A 17,406-nucleotide genomic window follows, 5' to 3' on the forward strand; every position below is an offset into this window, starting at 1 on the left:
AATTAATTTTGCAAAAGACTGTTAATAGGTCTAGAAAGAATTGGTCCAAGAAACTTGATGATGCATTATGGGCCTATAGAACTGCATATAAGAATCCTATGGGTATGTCTCCGTATAAAATGGTTTATGGAAAAGCATGTCACTTACCTCTCAAACTAGAACATAAGGCATATTGGGCTATTGAAGAGCTCAACTATGATTTCAAACTTGCTGGTTAGAAGAGGTTATTTGATATTAGCTCACTTGATGAATGGAGAACCCAAGCTTATGAAAATGCCAAGTTGTATAAAGAAAAGGTTAAAAGATGGCATGACAAAAGGATACAAAAGTGTGAGTTTAATGTAGGTGATTATGTATTGCTATACAACTCTCGTTTAAGATTTTTTGCAGGAAAACTTCTCTGCAAATGGGAAGGTCCCTACGTTATCGGAGAGGTCTATCGTTCCGGTGCCATAAAAATCAACAACTTCGAAGGCACAAATGCGAAGGTGGTAAACGGTCAAAGGATCACACACTATATCTCAGGTAATCCTATAAATGTTGAAACCAATATTATTGAAATAGTAACCCCGGAGGAATACATAAGGGACAATTTCCACACTGTTCCAGACTCCGAAAAGGAATAGGTATGTGGTACGGTAAGTAAACCGACTCCAAAACAATTTTTAAGGCAATATTTCTCTGTTTTAGAATATTTAGAAAAATAGAAAAATATGTGGCAGTCCGAGAAGGACACGAGGCCTTCACGAGGGTGGAGGGCATGCCCTCCCCCCTGGGTGCATCCCCTACCTCGTGAGTGCCTCGTGTGCCCTCCGGACTCTATTTTCTTGCACGATACGTATTTTGGTTGGTAAAAATTCATTATATATACTCCCAAAGGTTTTGACCCCCATATCACGCAAATCTCCCCTGTTCTTGTATCGAGCTGTTTTTCTGACAGTCTAGATCATCATGATGACCCCAAGTGCTTCGAAGGACAAGTTCTTCGAGAAGGTGATCAACCCTTACCTCGTGGAGGTGCTGCGACACCCTCAAACCATTGAGATGTGTGATGGGTTGCTGCACATCCGCGATGTTGAGGGACCAAAGGGAACCGAAAGCATGGAGTCGAGGCTCGAAGCAATGGAGCAACAAGTTTTCAAGTGCCAGGGGATGGTGGAGCGTGGAATCAACGCTATCCACAAGATGCTCGCAGAGTTCACCAAAAACTACGAGCCGGATGCCAAGAACACCGAGGAGGCCATCTTCAAGCTACATGAGAAGATCGAGCACCTCCAAGCCCAAACCTATGATCTGCAAAACCAACACTGTGAGTATGAATATAGATTTAAAAGGATGAGTTTGGCTGCAGATTTAAGGATTCCGGAGACTCGATCATCCTTCTATGATGGTGAGCCTATGCCATGGAAGGTGCACGACAAGCCTGCATCATCAACAACACCTCCACCGCCAACAACAAAGAAGGAGATATAAGCACATGGGTATGGTCACTCCCCTTGGCAACTGCCAAGCTTGGGGGAGGTGCCCTGGTATCGTATCACCATCACAACTCCTATCTTTACCGTTTTTCTTAGTTCGATCCTATTAGTAGTATCTTGATTTAGTAGAATAAAGTCATGGCATGATCTAGTTTTGAGTTTTTCTTTATGATCCTTCTTTGTAATCGAGTCCGTGAGCTATATAATAAAGATTAGTGTTGAGTCAAGGGCTTGATTATTTTGCCATGATCTTGGGTGAATAAAAGAAAAGATTAAAAAGAATAAAAAGACTCAAAGAGTTCATATTAATATTATTGAAAGTAATGACTTCACATAGAAAGAGTATGATGACTAAAAGTTGTTGAGAGTTGGCAAATATAGCTTTGGTCATCGTTGCAATTAATAGGAAGTAATAAGGAAAGAGAGGTTTCACATATAGATATATTATCATTGACAACTTTTATGATTGGGAGCACTCATTAAAATATGACATGCTAAAGAGTTGAGGTTGGACAAGGAAGACAACATAATAAGTTATGTTTTCTTACATCTGAGATAAAGTATGTTGTCATGGATCCTCTAACGTGCTGAGCTTGCCTTTCCCCCTCATGCTAGCCAAATTCTCAGCACCAAGTAGAAATACTACTTGTGCTTCCAAATACCCTTAAACCAGTTTAGCCATGAGAGTCCACCATATCTACCTATGGATTGAGTAAGATCCTTCAAGTCAGTTGTCATCGGTGCAAGCAATAAAAATTGCCCTCTAAATATGCATGACTTATTAGTGCATAGAAAATAAGCTTTGTACGAACATGTTGTGGACGTAATAAAAGCGACGGACTGCATAATAAAGGTCCACATACACGGGGCAATATAAAGTGACGTTCTTTTGCATTAAGATTTTGTGCATCAACCCTAAATGCGCATCACAACCTCTGCTTCCCTCTGCGAAGGGCCTATCTTTTATTATTATCCTCTACCTTATGCAAGAGTCACGGTGATCTTCACCTTTCCTTTTTTTCATTTTATCCTTTGGCAAGCTCAGCATGTTGGAAAGAACATGATATATATATCTAATTGGATGTAGGGGAGCATGAATTATTATTATTGACATTACCCTTGAGGTAAAAGGTTGTGGGGCAAAACTATAAACCCCTATCTTTCTCTGTGTCTGATTAAAACTCCGTAACCACAAGTATTGCGTGAGTGTTAGCAATTATGAAGGACTAAGTGATAGTTGAGTATGTGGACTTGCTTTTAAGCTCTCACATAGACTCTTTCCGATGTTATGATAAATTGCAATTGCTTCAATGACTGAGATTGTAATTTGTTGGTGCTCAATAAGGTTTCTGATTCATACTTTTGCATTGTGAAAAGATCATCGCTTGAACATAAGTAATCATATGACAAAATCTATATATGTTGCTATTATGGAAATAATCATGATGCCTTCATGTCCGTATTTTATTTTTATCGACGCCTCTACCTCTAAACATGAGGACATATTTATTGTTATCGGCTTTTCGCTTGAGGACAAGCAAGGTCTAAGCTTGGGGGAGTTGATATGTCCATTTTGCATCATGCTTTTGTATCAATATTTATTGCATTATGGGCTGTTATTTCACGTTATGTCACAATACTTATGGCTATTCTCTCTTATTTTACAAGGTTTACATGAAGAGGGAGAATGCCGGCAGCTGGAATTCAGGGCTGGAAAAGGAGCAAACATTGGAGACCTATTCTGCGCAACTCCAAAAGTCCTGAAACTCCACGGAATATCTTAAAATAAATAAAGAAAAATCGTCGCCAAAGATGAAGGCCAGGGGCCCACACCCTGCTCACGAGGGTGGGGGCGCCCCCCCCTGGGGCGCGCCCCCCTACCTCGTGGGCCCCCTGGTGGCTCTTCGACGCCCATCTTCTCCTATATGAAGTCTTTCAATGAGAAAAAAATAGAAGGCAACCTTTCGGGATGAGACTCCGCCGCCACGAGGCAGAACCTTGGCAGAACCAATCTAGGCCTCCGGCAAAGATGTTCTACCGGGGACACTTCCCTCCGGGAGGCGGAAATCATCACCATCGTCATCACCAACGCTCCTCTCATCGGGAGAGGGCAATCTCCATCAAAATCTTCACCAGCACCATCTCATCTTCAAACCCTAGTTCATCTCTTGTATCCAATTCTTGTCTCCAAGTCCGGGATTGGTGCTAGTAGGTTGCTAGTAGTGTTGATTACTCCTTGTAGTTGATGCTAGTTGGTTTATTTGGTGGAAGATCATATGTTCAGATCCTTAATGCATATTATTACCCCTCTGATTATGAACATGAATATGCTTTGTGAGTAGTTACGTTTGTTCATGAGGACAAGGGAGAAGTCTTGCTATTAGTAGTCATGTGAATTTGGTATTCTTTCGATATTTTGATAAGATGTATGTTGTCTAGCCTCTAGTGGTGTTATGTGAACGTCGACTACATAACACTTCACCATTATTTGGGCCTAGAGGAAGGCATTGGGAAGTAATAAGTAGATGATGGGTTGCTAGAGTGACATAAGCTTAAACCCTAGTTTATGTGTTGCTTCGTAAGGGGCTAATTTGGATCCATATGTTTCATGCTATGGTTAGGTTCACCTTAATACTTTTGTTGTAGTTGCGGATGCTTGCAATAGAGGTTAATCATAAGTGGGATGCTTGTTCAAGTAAGAACAGCACCCAAGCACCGGTCCTCCCACATATCAAATTATCAAAGTACCGAACACGAATCATATGAGCGTGATGAAAACTAGCTTGACGATATTCCCATGTGTCCTCGGGAGCGCTTTTCCTATTATAAGAGTTTGTCTAGGCTTGTCCTTTGCTACAAAAAGGATTGGGCCACCTTGCTGCAATTTATTTACTTTTGTTACTTGTTGCTCGTTACAATTTATCTTATCAACAAACTATCTGTTACCACTTATTTCAGTACTTGCAGAGAATACCTTGCTGAAAACCGCTTATCATTTCCTTCTGCTCCTCATTGGGTTCGACACTCTTACTTATCGAAAGGACTACGATAGATCCCCTATACTTGTGGGTCATCAACCACCCTGTTTCTAAATACTGGAACCATAGACATGAGTGAATAGTATTTCTCTATGTGATCTCTTCCATCATGTGTGGGTAACGAACACTGCATTGTATAGAAAGAAAGTGTCATTTCCAGCTTTTACATAGGTTTTGATCTTTTACATGGAATACAATCTGCCTACTTGCTTTGTGTCGCACTACCAACACTCCACCCTTGAAGCTAAACATTACGCCACTCATAATTGCTTAGTTTATTTGTTCAAATACGAATTTCATATGATTCTAATGTTCCTACTTCAGTTTTGAAATGTGTGACTGCCTGTTATAGAGACATAAGGGGTTTGTATTTCTGTGTGTGGTCTGGTCAGCATGGTTGGGGAGGTGAACTTTGCATATGCAAGGGTTTATAGGGAGACACTCTCCGAGTTGAATCCGCAATGCATTCAATAGATAATCTGACTACTTTTTATGTTTTCATGAATCTCATATTCTGAACAGCATCATAATGATTATGAGCTTGCGCGCATGAAAAGAATAAAGCAGAACAATGCCATGGCTGTCAAACTTGGCATTAAGGGACTGAAATCAAGTCTGGATGCAATGCAATGCAAACACTCTCCACCTACAGATTCATGCTCAGAATATGATCCTAACAGTGATTCTGAGCTAGAGGGAGACCTAAGTCAATGTAGCTCCCTAGTGGAGGATTCAGAGGAAGATGCCCTATCTTATTCACCCATCAAGGTACTTGCTCTAACTTTCCAAGGTTACATTGCTCGCACATATCTTGCAACTGATGCTTTGCATTGCTTCTACTTTGTTGAACTGCCATTAGCTTAGTTTACACATCATGTATGTGAATACGCCCTGCCTATCCATTTTCAGTACATATTCCATCTGTCATCATACCATATTTATCCATTCAAATGTTGTTCTTGTGTATCAGACATTCAAAAGGAAGAGGGCGATTGCTGATCATGGAGGAGCACAAGCAAAGCATTTGGAAAAGGTAGTGGCACCTGATAAATCAAATAGCCCATTAGGTGTAGTTGCAATATCACCTGACCCACAAAATACCCCAACTCTAGCAGACTCTAGCCCTACTACACTGGTCATTTCTGATGCCCCAACTCAGTAGACCCCAACTACAGCAAACAGTATGAGTATGCCAGTTGACATAGCACCAGCTGTACGACGCAAAACCCCCATTCCAACAAAGAGTACACCAAATCCAGTTGCCAAATCCCTTTTCGAACCAGAGAGAGCCCCAATTGCAGCAAATAGGACCCCTGTTCCATTTCTTCCCAGTTTAGAAGATGAAGCTTATGTTGTTGTCAGGAACTTTGTGCGCATCTTTCCTTCATGGAAAGATTATACCGCAGACACAGAACAATTTCCAGTCTTCTTCCGCAACTTACGCGTAAGTAATGTACTAATGTTATTCATGGTCATTACTTCATATGTTTCTGCTGACAGAAGACACAAGATTTCATTCTTTTAAATAGACGAGGAGCAAACTGGATTGTGATGACGAGCAAGTGTTGGTTGCATTTTTCAAGCACTCGTTGATGAAGTATCGTTCCTACCTGAGGCAAGCGCACTTCGATAGCAAGCCTCTGAACGAAATTTCTATAAAGTCTCCGGTGCTACATTTATCGGACGGTGACTGGAATAATCTTGTTACACATTGGTCTCGGCTGCAGCGTAAGGTACTGTCTATGATATCACATCACAATTTGAACTACATTTCTGCATTTGCCTTAATGTCTCACTTGTACGAAAACTGCTAGCAGAAGAACATTCGTTCTCAAGGGACCACAGAATCTCGCAACTATACTGCACACTGCATTGCTCTTGTGAGTACCTCTTGCCCTGTATGACCATACTTACTTTCATAGTTGTTTGATTATGTAGCATCACTGCCCATGTTAGCCTCGTAATGATCCATTTGGTGGACATTATAAGATCCGTATGGACTCTTACACAAATTTAGAATCAACCCAATGTTTTTGAAGAGGTTTAGCTCTACAGTCCTCTTGTAAGGACTAAACATGGTCTATCACTTTACTTACATTAATAGCTACTCCCTCTGTCCCATAATATAAGAACGTTTTGTATAGTACACTAGTGTTCAAAACACTCTTGTATTATGGGAAGAGGGATTGGTTCATTTTGTAGCATTCTGCATCTTATCTCCCTCGCCCACCATTTACTAAAAAAGATCAGATCTATATTTTATCTTAGCAACAAGTAGAATACACAGACAATGCCAGTGCAGAAGTGTAGCCCATTGCTCTTGTCAGTACATTTTGTCCTATAATGCTTGTACTTCCAGGGATTGGTAGTTGATTATGTAGCATCAATCTGCATCTTATCTTCACTATCCTCTATCCCTTCCAGTATTATCATATCTATAATTATTCTCTACAAAATGTAGAGTACAGGCAATGCTTATGAAGAAGATTCTGTGCTGAAATTCTTGAGTTATCCTTCCCTTGACATGGAGAAGGGCATTATAAAGTCGGTGTTAACTGTTAATGTAAGTCAGTCCTTCTAAAGCCTTTATCCTCAACTGTTGTTTAATTTGCTCATACTCCCTATCGTTTACTGCTGTTTAGTTTGCTGTTTCTACCAAAATGCATGTTCGTAAGAACCGTAAGTTCTAAGTTTTACTTGTAAAACCAAATTTCTTATTCATACCATGCACATTACTTAATACTGCCTATATGTATGCTTGGTTTTGTGGATCTATAATCCAGTGTGTGGTGAAGCAGCCCACGTTTGCACCTTGTCATCTCCTATTTTATCTTACTGATGTGGCTGATGATATGAACAACATGCCATGCACATTATCCAAAATAGATACAATGATTTTCTTTTCCTTTCATCTATGCTTGTTATGTTGACATGGTAATACAGTAGTGTGGTGAAGCTCTCCGCATTATGAACAATACCAAATTATGCTATTGATATTTTGAACTTACTCTTTATTTTCTAATTTGAAATTGGATAGAATTGACAAAACAGTTATCATCTTTGTTTATACACGTGCAAAGCCTGTCATCTCTCTGCTTTGTTTCAGGGTGATATGCCTGATGGCATGCACAAGTCTGCTGAAGGCTGTGAGACAAACCCAACATATATTGCAGCAAAGAAGGCAAAACATCTTGAAGATAGCGAGACAACCCCAAAGTCTTGTCTTGATGTAGTGTTCAAGTTACTTGAGACTAACAGTCAGACAAGCTCACAAAATTCGTTGTCTGAATCAGTTGGACTTCTTCAGTCCCAAGTTCTAGCAGAAAGGCATTCTGCAACTCAACTTCGACTCTAAGAAAGATTGAACACCAATGATAACCTCATCGCTAAACAGCTACACCTGGAAGCTATGACCGACATGCTAGGCCAGTCTCACAGCCTTGCTCAGCAGCTCCCCCGCAAGGCTAACCTTTCTTGAACTGTCTTGGAAGTGGTCTCGGTTCAGTATTATTTTGTTATGCTGCAATGGTGCCCATTTTTTGTAATCTGCTTCTTCGTTGCGCTTTCTGATCACTGGTGGTGAACTTCGATGCCTAGTGGATGTAATATACCTTAAATCCTTTATTGTATAGTGTAGGTCTATTCTTAGTTACTATGCCGTAATTTATTTATTGTATAGAGTAGGTTTGTTCTTAATTCCTACTAGTTACTGCCATCATTCGCTATCTGAAAAAAAATCAGATGTAGTCGATCGGACCGAAACATTCAACTCTAACGGGCCAGGTTTTTAGCGCGCCACAATTGGGCCGGCCTGCGTCTTTCTTGGGCCCGAATGATTGGGGCCTTCACACATTGCTCCAGGCCCAAACTTACACTGGCTTATATTTTAGTTGGGCCTTTTGTCGACCCAGCGCTTAGTTTGGCCCAGGTAGTGTTGGGCCATTAATAGGCTGAATATTGTACTGGCCTGTTACAGCCGAGATGAAACCACGGGCCTTTAGCAGGACAAAATGCGTGTTGGGCCTCAATTTTCACTAGTCGGCGACGGGCCTTCAGTAGGCCGAAATGTAGACCGGGCCATTATGGGCCCAGTTAGCTCACGGGTCGTTACCAGGCCGAAACATATCTCGGGCCTTAGTTGGCCCACTGATATCATGGGCCTTTAAGAGGCCAAAAGCTTAGTACACGCATCAACGGGCCGAATTACGTGACAGGCCTTTAACAGGCCCAAAGTCACGTTGGGCTTAATTGTTGCCACCTTTAGCACGGGCCGTTAGTGGGCCCGATGTCCCGTCGGACCATATATGGCCCAAGGGCAGCACGGGCCATTCCAAGGCCGAAAGTCACACCGGGCTGAAATGGGCCCATGTCTATATCAGGCCTCTAACAGGCCGAAAGTCACTGGGCTGTAGTTGGGCCCGAATATTTGGCGAACAATTAACGGGCCAGATCTGGCTTCGGGCCGCAAATGGGCCCAAATATTGGGCGAACAATTAACGGGCCAGATCTGGCTTCGGGCCGTAAATGGGCCCAAATATTGGGCGAACAATTAACGGGCCAGATCTGGTTTCAGACCATAAATGGGCCTTTATTAAGCAGGTCGTTATTGGGCTGGCCCACTAGTACCTGATTAAGTTCTACGGGCCTTTGACTGGGCCGGCCTTTTTAACCTATATGGGCCTCTGTTGGGCCCAGCCACGTGTCGACGTACCATACGCATGTCTCCTCCAATGGACGGGCGACATCTGGCCCACTGACGAGCTGACAGGTGTTCCCTTCGGCCAATCAGAATTTTACACGTGGAAATTTCCAATTAGTCGGGGTTGTTAACGGGTTATCGGATCCAAAATCTGACCCGATAGCTTAACGGCGTTCCGTTACGGTGGATGCCACGTGTCGGTCACCCTTGACGAAAGCACTTATGTGACGCGCGATTTATCGTCATGGATGTGGACACTTCCGTGATGATAATTTTGGTAATGTCATGGAACACTTCTACGACAGCACATGTATGACTATCTTGATTCTGTCATAAATTTGTCATGGATGTACATGCATGACAAAAAACGAGACCTACTGTGACAAACACGTATCGTCACGGAAGTGTATTTTTTTGTAGTGAACTCTTCTTCGAACTCCTGCTCTTCCATGCCTGGCCAATTAAATAACCAGTGGCAAGCCAATGAGTACTTTGAATGTACTCGCAAGCAACCCATGATTTGGTTCAAAGTAATAATGCAACTGTACAACAAGTAAGCAACCTAGCTTCAAGCTAGTTGAGATGTCCTATCAACTTGTGAGATATGCATCAACGAACATGGGTAACCTTGAGAACACGCTACAGATATCAACATAAATAGAATTTGAATCAATGCCATGCCTTTCAACAAGTCAAGTCACCCCCTTGAAACAAATAGTTCTCTTCCACACACACATGCACCGAGATTGTAAAATTTCTGGACATAGTTTAAGTAGCACCTCCCAACTGTTCATGACGGTGGACACGGCAATTTGAATAGTTTGACACTCTGCAGAGGTTGCGCACTTTACCCACAAGATCCGGGAAGCTTTCGTGTCATCCACGATTCAGCAGTACCTCAAGTACTCGGGGGAAGCACTCGATCGTTACCTTTCCCTAGACGACACTAACATAGGGTCCACTCATTGATACATGGCCCTCGTGTATAAGCAAAATATCATGGGACTCTGCCCTTTTCACATTATTATGCATACACGAAGGGACCAACAGTGTGTCTGGTGCCCTGTGAAAATAGTCATGGCCGCCTACCCAACCACGACCCCGTCCCGAGAGTGATCTCAACTCACCCCCGTCACTAGTAATGTGGTCACCATGCTAGTATCAGCCTAAGTAATCAATAATGCCCCATCCCATAAGGGGTAGAGTGGTTGCACATGTTTGGTTGGGACGGTAATCACACATAAATCTAATCTTTGGTACACCACTTCTTCCTCAAGTGGTGACCTTAGTTCAACATCTCCCAAGGGCATTAGGGGCACCTGATGGGGTTTTCGAAAGAATGTAACCATGAAGAGTTCATGGTACACATGCATCATTATGAATCAACTAGTCTCTTGACAATGCAATCATGAATAAGTTAAGGTCACGAGTAGGGGTATGCATCATGGGGTGGTTCACAACGAGTTTACCACCGTCATATTTCATCATCATGCAATCGGAAAAAGGGTACCGATGAACAAGAGGGGTGTGATGGTCAAAGGGCTGCTTGCCTTGATTGGCTTGGTCTTCAAGTTCTTCAAATCCTTCTCCTTCTTCATCTTCAGCAACTTCGTCTAATACGGAATCTAATCATCACGAGAAAATAACGAGAAAATAAGGCAATAGTAAAACATAAAAACCAAAGTGCTCAGAAAAATGTCAACTTATTTTTGGTAAATACTAGGGGGAAATCTAAGAAGGGGAAAATTCTTAGTTTTGGATTTGGAGTTAGGGGGACAAAGTAGTGGGTTTTCAAACAGAGATTTTATTGTTCAAATTTGAATTTAAATTTGAACAGTGTAGAAAAGTGTAATGGATGTGTATGAAAGTTACATCAATAAATAGGTGGGATTATTCTAAGATTTTAGGAGTTGGAATTATTCCATTTGGATAAATGTTTTATCCTATGGTATTTTTATAAAACAGACAGAAAAAGAAAAAGAAAATTGGCACTGTGCCACTAGGCCAGAAAGGCCACAGTGCAGCAGGCCCAGAGGGAAATCAGCCCGCGCGAGGCTGCCACGTCGAAGGCGTAAAGGTGAGGTACGCCTTCGACCGACGGCGAACCGGTGCGCGCGCGCGTGCATTTTTAAACCTGACGGGTGGGTCCCACCCGTCAGGGTGTGAAGCTAACGGACAGGGCCCACGGCCGTCGTCGTCTACCTCCATCCAGTGGCAACGGCGAGCTCGCCGGCGGCGATATAGGGCATGGGAGGATGCGTGGGTGGTACCGTTGTGCTCAGGGAGGAGCCGCCGTTCGGATGGAGGCAGAGTTGGTCGCCGGGGTTGCCTGGTTCACCGGCGATGAGGAGGCACGACGGAGTTGCTTCGGGTGGCGGCGGTTCCGTCCGTTTCCGGCAGCTAAAGAGAGGGGAAACAGAGGGGAAATGGTTAGTGGGCTCCTACGGTTCTAGATAGAGTGAGATCTGTATCGGATAAGGCGTATACCTCTGGATCGACGGCGACCCGAGGCGGCGGAGCTCCAGTTGATCCTGAGCACAGAAGCCCCTTGAGGATGTTTGGGTGGTGCGGGCGTGCTCTTGGGGGTGTGAGGAGGAGGCGGATGCTACAGGAGCGGCCTGGGCGGCTTATATAGCTGGGCACCGGTCCACCGTGGACTCGTGCGCCGATGAGGTCACGGGCGAGGCCAGAGGCCGTGAGGGCACTCGTAAACGAGTCCAGACCATTCGTGGATCAGGTCCACGTCTAGATGAGGGAAGGGAAGGAGCGGGTAAGGCTCCAGAGAGCTCGCATGTGTGAGGCCATGCATTGGAGCTTGCGGGCGGCCGGCGCACGTGCGAGGGAGGCCACAGGAGGGAGAAGGAGGAAGGGGACCAGGCCGTGGCGTGCCGCGGACGTCGAGGCGCATCATCTGGTGTGAGGGGGAGAGCCGAGGTGGCCGGAGGTGGTTGGCAGGGGGCGGCTACAGTGTGGGAGCGCACTATAGCACGCTCCAGAGCATGCAAATGGCCGGCATGCCATTTGTTTTGGCAAAGTGGGCACGACCAGGCATGTTTGGTAGCTCTAGGGGGAGTAAAGAATGTAGGGAAAGCCTTGGATGCCTTGGGTGGCCACTGGAGTGAGGAGGGAGGTGTGTAAGAGGGGTGTAAGGGCTGTCCAGAGAGGTAAAAGAGGTGGTTTCACTCCTCAATTATTTATCTGAGATGCAGCCATTGCTACTGGAGGTAGAAGAGGTCTAGGATGGGCTGTGCTAAAAAGTTGACGCCATGGAGAAGAGTGGAAGTGGTCAAAACAGGCGTTTTAGTAAAATGGCAGAAGGTGTTTGTTGCTGGTTTGGGCAAGAAGATGAACTCCTATTGTCATGAAGCTTTACAGGGTCAAATGGCATGAGAAAATAAGAGGTTCCACAAAGATTGAGTTCATTTGTGCAAAGTTGCCAATGCAACTTTTGTGAACCCTAGAAATCAATAGAAATGGACTTTTCAAGATTTAGCCGTGCAAATTTATTCTCCTTGATGCACCACTTGGTGAAGTGTCATCATTTGAGGTTCTGAACATGTCCACAAAAGTTGAGATCAAAAGGAGAAAGTTGCCAATGTAGAGTTGTTCAAATTTGGTTCTGGACAGGAAGGGTTTTGGGGCCCTTTGATCATGTTAACTTGTTCTTCAACTTGTGTCACTTGGTCTAGATGAATAATTAGAACATTTGAGCATGTTCACAAGGTTTGAGAACATATGGAAATGTTTGGCAATGTAAAGTTGCTCAAACTTCAAAATGGACAGAAATGGTTTTGAGGGGATTTGATGATGTTATATTGTTCTCCAAGACATGAGACTTGGCACGATCATCAAATATGTCATATGTGATATGCTAGAATTTTCTTGGAATTTTTAGAGAATATTTCCTTCATAAATATTTCAAAAGCTTGAAATATCCAGAAAGGGTTTTTGAGGGGTTTGACCAATATTTTGAACATGACCATGTGTTGAAACTCTTATATATGGAGAATATATGTCCACTGAGTTTCCCTAAATTTTCAAAAATATTTTTAAAACATTAAAATAATTTTAACCTATTAAAGACCATTTCTGGCCTAAAGAAAAAGCCTTTAAATAAAATAGCAAGATGACCTTTAAAATTATACTTTTGTGGTTTTTGGGATTCCTATACCTAATAGGAGTCAAACATACTCTTTGAAAGATTTTTCATACCCCAAACCAAGTACTTGTAGTGCAAACCTCAATTCAGGGGTTTTTGCAAAACTAAATTTAGAAAATACTTTTTGGCCAAATTATTTTCGTAAGAAAATTCTATATTGTACTATACACATGGTATGATCATTGCGGCAAAAGTTTGGATCAAGGAGACGAAGTATAGAAGGTGGAGTTGTGTTGACTTTAAAGAGCACTAGAAAATCACAGAGAGGAAACCAACTCAAATAAAAAGCCAAATAATGAAAAAGTTTTTGTCAAACCACACTTTATCATGATTTAATAGCTTAAGTGTGGTGGCATGAAAATCAGGGTGTGACATCATGTAAGATCAGCATTGTTCAGAGTATGAGTAGGATAATGCCAGAAACAGCATTTATATGTAACTGTTGGAACTGGGAGGAAAATACAGGGAAATGTATACTGGGTTCGAAAATATAGAAGTGCCATGCTTGGTTATACTCATGTTATCTCGCAATCGATTCTTCACAGGAAACTACCATGTCATGCATGTTATGTATAATCATGTTCTGTCCTCACAAACAAATTATTCAAGGTAACTAACACACCATGCATTGTTATATACTCGTGTTCTGTGGGCAAAATTTTTGTGAGGATATTATTCTAGCCATTGATTGCTGAAGGGCGAATATAGGTATGTACACATGGTAAGCATTGCAGGATTTCACTACTTCCAAATATAGAGTTCTCCATATGCACATTTACTTCCCTAATATATGGTTAGATGAAACCAACAGTGTGGTGCATCTTTCTACATCATGAAAATGAGGAAACTAACATGGCCATTGATACATACTCATATTTAGTAGTAGTGTATAGATTACTGTAAAATAAGGATAATATCCATATATTCCTAACTGTTTGATTATTCAGGGTACAAATTGGTTGTAATGACACGGTCACAATCGCATGAATTAACTCATTCCAAATATAGTTGATTTACAGCGTCTCTAATACATTGCCATAGTTCTACTCAAATTCTGCTCAAACAGGGATATGCTAATCATCACAAAAAGTTCAAACAGTGTCATGGCGTCCTCATTAACAAGAGACGAAAACAACTTACATGCGTTGTCCCAGCAATACGTGGTGCCATCTGCTTTGTCGATCGCATAGATGATGCCATTGTGTTCAATAGCATCACAGAAGTGTGTATCAGCTTTGACGATGATCCACTACGAGCTGAGTTGTCTCCAGCTAAAGAAGGCACCGGCGTAAAGATAGGCGAGTCCATGGTCGAACAAGGCAATTAGCTTGAAGTCTGCGTAATTCGCATGTCGTGTGGGCACTTGGCAGATTACAATCTTCTGCAAAACAAGGTCCGTCCAACTGACGTGGTAATCTAGATGACTTGGACCGTGATGGTAATACTCTATATAATCCAATGGAGGAAGGATAATCTCATGGGAGGTCTGGAAGTTCACGAGCACCAACTTTTTACCATCTTCTCTGAAGGCAGCCATCTAGTGGGAGTTCATGTCGACCCAGTACATACCTGCCAAGAAGTTTCGGGCGATGGTGATCACATCGATGTCGAGGGAAATGATGTATGGCGACCCACTACATACGTGCAAAGAAGTTTCGGCTAATGGAGATCGGATTGAAGTCCAGGGACATCATGTACGCCTCCGTATCATGGTGAGCCAATCTCGCAAGACCAGATAGCAGCAAGCAGGGTGTCTTGAAAAGCTTAGGCCTCGCTTCGACGATGGCCATGTGCATGTCCCTCGAGCATGCATCCAGCCGCAGGGCGCTCAACATATCCATACACGAACAACAGAGGTCGAGGATGTCACTGGGGAGATTGCTCCAATCATGGATCATATGGATGCTGCGCGGTTCGCGTGCGGCCATGGTGGAGTTTGGAAGGTGGGGGTTTTGGGGGGCTTGATTTACGGGGGAGAAGGCTGTCGGTGCTGGAGCGGCTAGCGAGGGAATAGTGGTACTGGGGGAGGCGAGTGAGGCGGCGGTACACGGGGGCACAGTGAGATGGAGACGGAGACGGAGAAGGAGATGGAGATGGAGTGGTGCTATGGGAGGGGAGATGGAGACGAGGCGAGGCGCCAATGTGCTGTACAGCGGCGGTGACAGACTGCACAGTGCACACGGTGAGGCTGACTTTGGTAACCCGAACACGCCGGCTGGACTAGTGCTAGGCGTAGGGTGTTGTCACTTCACTGTGAGGACCGGATGAATAGTATTTTGACCATCAAGTGTACCACAGTTGTACTACTACTAGTAGTAGTAGGAACATGCGTACTCCAGTATTGTATAGCGGAAATAGGTCTCCCGTGCTAGCATGCCTGTTCACTTCATCGTTCAGGTATCATCCATATTGCGAGCAGAACCAAATTCTCGTGCATGCCCAATCAATGCACTGCCGTGATGCATGCAGTGGTCGTTCTCGTACATCAAGGACGGCATGCAGATCATTCCACACTTGAGAAGAGGAAAAATAGAAAGGTAGAACGCGGCAGCAGAGGAAGAGAACGCTGGCTAACGAGGCTGGGAGGGGATCGAGCAAGAAGTTAATGCTCCACGCCTAAAGGTTTTGGGCAGAGGAAGAGAACGCTGGTTAACGAGGCTGGGAGGGGATCGAGCAGGAAGTTAATGCTCCACGCCTAAAGGTTTTGGAAAACCTGATTTTCACAAGGTGACTTATACTCACCTAAATGGAGGGAGTATTCCTTAACCAGAGAATGTCGTGTCTCCAACTCACGCGCCAATATCCATCTGAACCAGCAACGACACATTTTTTATCTGTTTGCATAGGTCCCACCTATCAGGAAGGATGGGCACGTACACGAACAGGTACGACTCATCAGTCTACCCACATAGCCTTTTCGTTTAGTCTACTTAGCCGTCTAATCAACTGCCTGCACGCCACTTCTCCCATTTACTTCTCCATCGGGAACCGATTTTCCTTGGCTTCTTCACCTCCCCTTCGTCTTCATTCGCATCCAAACCCCACTGCATTCACATTGTTTTAACCTCTTTAAATAATCATCTACTACTTCAGTTAGACTAGCCATCTAATCCTAATTCTCCAAACCATAGCCCTCCGTTCCAGCGGTTCCAAATGGCAAAAGAGATCGAGATGCAGGTTTTTAGCGTCCAACATGTCCTCATCGAAGGCTCGATGCGCATAGTTGCCACTGTCACCGTCCACCCAAGGGTTGTTCGGCAGTGGATCAACAATGTATCCAACTCCCTCGAAAAGGTAGAGACGAGGGTCATCGGTCTCAACGCAGAGTACACGGAGCATGCCCCTGGGAAGATCCAACGCGCCGCCGTCCTTCGGTTGTGCCTCGAAGATGATGTTTTGGTGTACCACATCATACACTCGCCCTCCATACCAGGTGAGCTTCACGATTTCTTGTCTCGGGAGGACGTATACTTCTGTGGGGCAGCCATCGAAGGGGACAAACAGAAGCTGGAGCCGTACAACCTTGATTTGAAAAGCATCCCTGACCTACAAACCAGAATCAAAATTCCTGTAGAAGATTGTGATAAACAGACACCATCCCTATTCGACGTAGCAAAATTTTATGCTCGGTACAAATCTTCAGAAGGGTGATGAGACAGTGGCATTAAGGTCGTCTGGATGGGAGAATTATCCCTTGACGTAAGAGCGGATAAAATATGCTGCCCTCGATGCTTGTGTGAGTTTCGAGATAGCTGCAAGGTCCAAAGAGCTTGTTGCGAAGCTGTCACCCACAGAAAATGAGAAGAAGAAGAAGAAGAAGAAGAAGAAGAAGAAGAAGAAGAAGAAGAAGAAGAAGAAGAAGAAGAAGAAGAAGAAGAAGAAGAAGAAGAAGAAGAAGAAGAAGAAGAAGAAGAAGAAGAAGAAGAAGAAGAAGAAGAAGAAGAAGAAGAAGAAGAAGAAGAAGAAGAAGAAGAAGAAGAAGAAGAAGAAGAAGAAGAAGAAGAAGAAGAAGAAGAGAAGAAGAAGAAGGAG

This window comes from Triticum dicoccoides, chromosome 5B (genome assembly GCF_002162155.2).
Source record: "Triticum dicoccoides isolate Atlit2015 ecotype Zavitan chromosome 5B, WEW_v2.0, whole genome shotgun sequence".
NCBI classification, from domain to species: domain Eukaryota; kingdom Viridiplantae; phylum Streptophyta; class Magnoliopsida; order Poales; family Poaceae; genus Triticum; species Triticum dicoccoides.